The following is an 8,601-nucleotide window of genomic DNA, read 5'->3' on the forward strand; positions in this document are numbered from 1 at the left end:
TTGGTAGAGGGAAAAAATTGTTAGTGGCAACGCTGTATGTGACGAAGTAGCAGTATCCCAGTGGGAAAAGTAGTAATGCATTACATGCATGATATGTAGTGCAACCAAAAATATGCCGTAAAAACATGATTTTAAACGCTTAAAATATGCACGATAAAATAAGAAATATGCATAAATATGCACGAATAATATCAAAAACATGCTTAAAATATGCATTTAAAAAAATAAATAGCTCAATGTTTCTTGTGTAAAAATCTATTTAATTGTGTTCAAAATGTACAAAAACACTGGTAAAAGTAAAACATTACACATTCAGACGTATTCACTTACATATGTATATATAGAAATAAAAATGCAAATTTAACTTAAATATCTTTGTTGCAATAAATAACAAAATATTCGGATAAATTTTCAGAAAGAAAGGATTGCCTGTTATCACGGAATACATTCTTAAACATGGAAAAAGCACGAGCTTAAAGGCAGAAATTTCAGTCACTGAATATTTTCCAATCGGATGAATTGAATTGCCGGATTCAATTATAATATTTTTTAATACAGCAAAGCCCTGTTTTTTGCTAAAAACTGATTTAAGCTTATTGCCCACAGTCGAAAAATTAACAGCGTTTAATTTTTTCCAACTCTCTTAACAATTTCTATATGTGTCGATAAAGTCAATGCTGTTGCTTCTAGTGTCCAAAAATTGTATTCAAAAAATAAGCACAAATCCTCATAAAAATTGTTTCGAAGTTGATTCAACATTCTAATGGTAACCCCGCACAATTGCTCGCAATGTTGTCCTAGAAATCCTTCAAAAGCTNGGGGGGGGGGGGGGGGGGGGGGGGGGGGGGGGCTCGACCCTATTAAGCTGGTATTTCAGGGAACTATTTTATATATATATAAGGAAAATTTGAAAGTTAGGGGGGGCGGCTCGAGAACCCCCCTGCCCCTACCTGGCTACGCCCATGCAGGTAACTAGTGAAAGAAAAATTATAGATTTTATCTCGATACAACTCTGATTTCCATTTGCTTAATTTTGTTAAGAGCACCATAAGCTAGGTAAAATTCTGACGTACGTATTCACCACGAGATATGTCAAATTTTTAGTTTCATCCGTCAAAATTTTATATTTTCTATCAATTGGCACAAGCCCTTAGTGTAAAGTTCTATGCAAAATTTTACGAATTTTATAGACAATTATCGTTGGTGGTGCAAAGTACGTAATCGCGGAGGGGTGAATTTCAAAATACTTATTATGGGACTGTGCCAATCAGTACAAAAGTTCTATCGTGAGAAAATTTGACATTTCTGCTGTGCCAATTCGTAACTTTTTTCTGATGGAAATTTTTGAAAGTTGTTCTGGTGCAAAAAAAGGCCAGCAAGCTAAGAAATCAAAATACAACATTTATATGGAAAATATTTGTCTTTTCTGTTTTCAATTCTTCTAGAACAGAAAGCCATGAGCTTATTAAGTGCGATGTTTGCCGTAATTTTTCACTAGCCTTACGGGCTTGGGAATTTTTATTCACCTCATAGTTCTCAAAAATGTACCATCCCAATAGTATTCTATCAATTGGCACAGGCCCTATTATTTAAATATATATATATTTTTTAATAGGCACCTAATTTAGGCGTGAGTACTAGGTACTCATGAAATTTGATGTGTATCCATATGCGAACGGCAAAGCATAAAAGTACGTTTACATATAAATATAATCTCAATCAAAGCTGGGTAGCTAATTTGACAGCTACAGCTGCTTGTTATTCACACAACTCGAGGAAAAGTTAAACTTCTTCTCTGTGCCACCGTGGTCACTTTTTTTGCAGCACATATTAGGCCATTTAAATATATTTATAACTGAATATTTTATTAAAAATACCTTTACAAACCTATTTTCCTTACTAGCGTCAATTTTTGTTTACTTTACTATTTGACATTCCTCCTCTTCTTCGCAAGTATAATCGATAAAACTAAGTTGGGCACCAAAAAGTTATCGGTTTACTCTGAGATATTTTTAATTATAACTTTGCATGGCTAATCTCTTATTCTAATAACATATTAGGGAGTTAAGCTCGAAAATTAGGATAACCTTTTTATATGTAAAGCTATTATTAAGCGATTCAGTTACATACATACAAATGTAGGTTAGGTTAGAAATTAAACATTAATTTCACTTAATTTTATTCATTTTGCTGATTTAATTTTTTTATTCATTTTCATTTTTAATTATTTTAATACATGAAATTATCGGTATGATTGATAAAATATACTTGTATATACTTGTGACTCAAGGGCGTTAAAATATCTTGGAAACACCGCATCAGTTATTGTTTTTGAGCTTATAGTTTGAGCATTTCTATTTGTATATATTCCTAAATTTACCAAAATAGACTACTAAACCTATGCCTAAAACCATCTACGAATATCAAAACCAGGGCATGAATCACGTATGACGACATTCGTCTGAACGATATCGTGTCGAGATTGTCTTGCTTCATAAAAATCAAAAATTGTTTGATCGTTTGTGCGATATCGTCAACTCGATTCCAGTTTTGCTTCACGTAACAGCAACAGTAGCACGTAACAGCAACACAAATGCATAAATCAGTGTTTTGACAACATCGTTTTGATGCATATGCCTAAATGTATGCAACCATTTGGCAAGCAAACACAGGGTGCTTCTAATGAAAATGAAAATTGTATGCTGAAATACACATGCTAAGCCCTTCGAAATTTTGTGCTGGGATATGCGTTACAGCTTCGCAAATTTTACCCCTACCGAAACCAAAGATGTATACACATGCATTTATTGNAGTTGGGCACCAAAAAGTTATCGGTTTACTTTGAGATATTTTTAATTATAACTTTGCATGGCTAATCTCTTATTCTAATAACATATTAGGGAGTTAAGCTCGAAAATTAGGATAACCTTTTTATATGTAAAGCTATTATTAAGCGATTCAGTTACATACATACAAATGTAGGTTAGGTTAGAAATTAAACATTAATTTCACTTAATTTTATTCATTTTGCTGATTTAATTTTTTTATTCATTTTCATTTTTAATTATTTTAATACATGAAATTATCGGTATGATTGATAAAATATACTTGTATATACTTGTGACTCAAGGGCGTTAAAATATCTTGGAAACACCGCATCAGTTATTGTTTTTGAGCTTATAGTTTGAGCATTTCTATTTGTATATATTCCTAAATTTACCAAAATAGACTACTAAACCTATGCCTAAAACCATCTACGAATATCAAAACCAGGGCATGAATCACGTATGACGACATTCGTCTGAACGATATCGTGTCGAGATTGTCTTGCTTCATAAAAATCAAAAATTGTTTGATCGTTTGTGCGATATCGTCAACTCGATTCCAGTTTTGCTTCACGTAACAGTAACTGTAGCCGTCATCGATTCGCCAACAGTTAGCGAGTGGCGAAACGAACGAATACAATGAGGTACAACCAAACTCGCTATCGTCTATCCGTGCTAGCTAACTTTGTTGTTGCTTTCACATGCAAAATTTTTCGTTAAGCGACCGGAACTCAAACATAGCAAGCAGCGAAGTGGCGAATCGATGACGGCTATTAACACGTAACCGCAACACAAATGCATAAATCAGTGTTTTGACAACATCGTTTTGATGCATATGCCTAAATGTATGCAACCATTTGGCAAGCAAACACAGGGTGCTTCTAATGAAAATGAAAATTGTATGCTGAAATACACATGCTAAGCCCTTCGAAATTTTGTGCTGGGATATGCGTTACAGCTTCGCAAATTTTACCCCTACCGAAACCAAAGATGTATACACATGCATTTATTGCGAAATATGCCGAAATATGCTCTAACAAATATGGCTAAAACGCTTTATCCATTTACAATTAGCATTTCCTTTTTATGCATTTTGTGATAAAGTATGAGTGAAAATCTCTCAAGTGGGCCACCCAAAATTGGATGGTCAAGATTTTTTCGCACAAATAACTTTATTCGGTTTACAACCATAAAAAATTCATTTTTTTTAATGAATTAGGTAATTATTTATTATCCACTGATTCATAGCCCGTATCTTGCTGTTTTTTTCCACGATAATAGTTAATTAACACGCTTTAGCCTGATTGGTTAAATTTTTTAAATAATCATTAGTTTGTGTAAAATGGAAATATTTAATACTTTCCGATCAGATTTTTTAATCATTTACATTGAATATCAATCCTTATTCTATAATACATTATTTAAAAGAAAAAAACACGGAAACTTGCACGGAGTCGCTAGTTATTAATTTGTCTCGCTCCTGCCACGCGTGCTTTTGCCTTCATGCCGCGTGCCGCGCGGACTCGCAGCGAGCGTGGTGCAACCAGAGAGCGCAAAAAAAAATAAAATTTATTTACAAATATAAGCATAGATTATTTAGTACAATCTTTTTTAAAGTTGTATACATAAATATGTACATAAATAACATGCATATTTATATATGTACGTATGTAAGTACATATGCATGTATTTTGTCTTTACAGAGAAAAATAAAAAAAAGAGGATAGTAAAATCGTTTGCCCCGCAGAAACAACTAATCACTTTTTAACACCCCCAAAATAGTTTGCTACTTGTAGCAGTTATGCAGTATACCTGAACGTGCGCAGAGCCAAAATTTGGCAACGCTTACGCTAACAGAAATCAGAAAGATCGCGTGCGTCGGTCGTCAGCTGTTGCAAATAAATAAAATTATGTTAAATATATTTGCCTTTTAATCAAATTAGGGCAATTATTGATATGAAATATTAATTTATCTGTCGGTAATATGTTAATTTAGTGGCCAAAGCATTCTCTGCCAAGCTTCATTGTAGAAAGCATACTTTTAACGTGCGTACGCAACGCCAAAGTTGTAGATATGTACAGTGTTGCCAGGTTTTCGGCAGGAGAAAACGTCCCTCTTGGCCTGAAAAAACGTCATTTCCTACCCAAAAACATCTTTTCCCTGTATGCACACAGAATTGTTCTTATTAAACTTTTATTGTGTACAAAGGCACATATGTACGTAAGGTATATCAAAATGTTATTTCGGCAGAGCACATTTAAAATTCATTAGTGGTATTCACCAAAGTGAGCAAGTGGCCTGGCACTCTGGCAAAACAGCAGATGAGCTCAAGCAATGACTGTTGACAACAATTTGGTGAATACCACTGTTGTAAACTGGTTTGAGATCGTTAATATAAAAATCATTTTATACATACACTTGTGATCAACTGTTTTTCTTTTGTTTATTTAATGTTTATTATTTTTCATAAAAGCCTAGCTCATTATATAACTAACACAATATAAATCCACATTTCAATCTTTGTGCAAATTATAAAAAATCTGCAAAGTATCAGCTAGATTTTCAAGTTCTTATTCAGATTTTTTAGAATTTTTTTGAGTATGCAGTTTGATAGCCCATTAAATTCCAGGGTAATAATGTGCAAGTTTTAAGTTGCTAAAGGATCGCGTTGGTTTTTAATATTTTTTTTCTTGTAGACATTTGGTTAGGTGGTCGGTTGTCGAAAATTCTAAATTACGTTCTGCTAAGAAGGAACATAAGGGGTATTCTCTGAGTCTTGCAAAGCCCTTGCATGGTGCACAGATTGCACGGATTGCACGGTAAAAACCGGTTTTCGTATGGGACAGCTTTGCAAACCGTGCAATCCGTGCACCGTGCAAGGGCTTTGCAAGACTCAGAGAATACCCCTATAGTGCTTTTGCGAGCGGGCGTGTTGCAATAGATCAGCTCTTCTTGATTTGGCTTTTAATATGCAATTGCAAACATTGTAATAAGCCTTGTAACCTCAAGTGTTTACACAACCAGCCTTTAAACGCGGGATCCTTAGTCCAAGAATCAAAAAAAAAAAAGATGCGCGTACGCTTGGTTTGCATCATATTTTAGTCATATGTGTCCGAAGAATAAATATCTTTTGAGGCACCTGCTGCAAAAACCAAAGCTTGTAAAGATTTATTAAGAAAATAATTCAAAATCAGTTCTACTTACAAGATTTAGTAACAAATTTGCCGAAAGTGTGAGCGTAAGTACTTACTCTACAAGCAAATAGTACGCCATACATTGTGCATAGAGAAAAAATAATGGGAAATTAAAAAAACCTAATTTTTTACACAAAAAACGTCCAAACGTCAAGAGGATACAAAAAACGTCCAATGACTGGATATGTAGACCGGCCTCTTATATTTACATATACATACACATACATACATATGTTCTTGAACAAGAATCCACAAATAAATTTTTCGCCAAGAATTATATTTCGTTCAGGTATACAGGGTACAAGTAGCAAACTATTATGGGGGTGTTAAAAAGTGCTTAGTTGTTTTTTGTTTCTGTGGCACAAACGATTTTACTATCCCCTTTATTTATTTTTCTCTGTAAAGACATACATGCATATGCACATGCTTACGTACATATATAAATGTGCATGTTATTTATGTACATATTTATGTATACAACTTTAAAAAAGATTGTACTAAATAGTCTATGCTTATGTTTATAAATAAATTTTATTTTTTTTGCGCTCTGTGGTTGCATCACGCTCGCTGCGAGTCCAAGCGGCACACGGTATGAAGGCAAAAGCACCCGTGGCATGAGCGAAAAAAATTAATAACTCGCGACTCCGTGCAAGTTTCCGTGTTTTTTTCTTTTAAATAATGTATTATAGAATAAGGATTGATATTCAATGTAAATGATTAAAAAATCTGATCGGAGAGTAATAAATACTTCCATTTGTTTATAACAAATTTAAAAAAAAAATTAAAAATTTCATACAAAGTAATGATTATTTGAAAAATTGAAACAATCAGGCTAAATCGTATCTAATTAACTATTATCGTGGAAAAAATCAGCAAGATACATGTTATGAATCAGTGGATAATAAATAATTACTGAATTCATCAAAAAAAAGTTAATAACAATAACTCTTGTAAAAATTCGAATTTTGCAACATTGCTCAAATTATATTTTGCTTTTGTGGTTGTAAACCGAATAAAGTGATTTGAGCGAAAAAATCTTGACCATCCAATTTTGGGTGGCCCACTTGAGAGATTTTCACTTTATAAGAAAACCAGTAATTTCTAGCAAAGAAACCGACTTAAAAAAAAAATCCGTGTGTAACACCGTACACATGATAGAAGTGAAACTTCTTAAAAAGGTGTGAGTACCAGGTACCTGCTCACGAAATTGGATGTGTAAACATATGTTTACGGTTCGGCAAACCATTAGTTAGTTACATACATAGGTTTGGTTAGAAATCAAACAATAATTTCATTTCATCTTATTAATTTTCTAATATACATATAATTTATTTATTCATTTTCCGGTAACACCACCTTATATGAATTCGCGCTTCTAACATCCATAGCACCGGGTTGTAATGGAAGTAATTGTATGTTTAACAAATAAATGAAAATGTTTATAATGCAATCAATAGATCCTTACGAATTCGCCATTACCAAAGCACTAAGTAATGTACGCACTTTTGTTTGCAAAATGCATTTATTTAAATTGAAAGAAGACAAATTCCTTTGTTCGGCATTTATTATTTCTCGCTTTCTATCTTCCAAGGCGAATTCATATATTCTTATCACGAATTCATATATTTATGTGGTAGCAAGAGTATAAAAACATAAAATTACCTTATAAATTAAAAGCATAAGTATCACATGTATGCGTAGTCCAATTCACGGAATCATTTCATCGATCTGAGTAAAAACTAAGTGCATAAACTTTATTTCGCGTTAATTGTAATCATGAAATGTTGTTCATTCATTCAGTTTCTACTCAAACGCATGAAACGAGTTCATGAATTGGCCTACGCATAATGGTACACTCTAAAAAATTTTTGTTTAAATTTGCGCATATTAAGATAGGTAACCAGTTTCCTCTCTTAATGAATGCAAATTTAAACACCGCTTGCTTACTTTTACTTATCATATGTGTGGCGTAGAACAAATTTCAAATTTGTTTTTTGAGTTTTAAACATTTATTGTTAACATTTTCACAGTTTACACATAAAATGTTTAAAATTTCCTCTAAAAAATTTTCGTTTAAATTTACGCATATAAAGAGAGGTAACCAGTTTCCTCTCCTACTGTTTGCAAAATTAAACAATGTCTGTTTACTTTTACATATCAAATTTGTCACGTAGCGCACACAAGGGGTGGCTTTCGGGGCTAAATTTATTATGATATAAGAAATTTTGAAAGAAAAAGTTTTCTTTTCCATTTCTTGTGCGTCATTTTGTAAGAATTTTTCTTTTTTTCTTGAGAGCTCTTTAAAGTTTAACTGCGAATGAAAACATTGTCCTAAAAATATGCAATGCATACTCACTTACTGTTGCTTTTTACACTTTACAGCCTAAAAAAGTTTACCACTGATATGTACTTAACAAGCATTCGAAGATTTAATTTGCTAACTTGGAATTCGTTCCACCAAAATGAGCTACATGATAAGAATACAACTTTAGCTAAATTTTCGTTATTCGAAGTATTAAAAAATGAGAAACCAGAAATCGACGAAAATGAATAAAATGTGTAAAAATTTCGTGAAATTATT

This window comes from Rhagoletis zephyria, unplaced genomic scaffold, assembly GCF_001687245.7.
Source record: "Rhagoletis zephyria isolate East Lansing unplaced genomic scaffold, Rhagoletis_zephyria_1.1 Rzeph_scaffold_07241, whole genome shotgun sequence".
NCBI lineage: Eukaryota > Metazoa > Arthropoda > Insecta > Diptera > Tephritidae > Rhagoletis > Rhagoletis zephyria.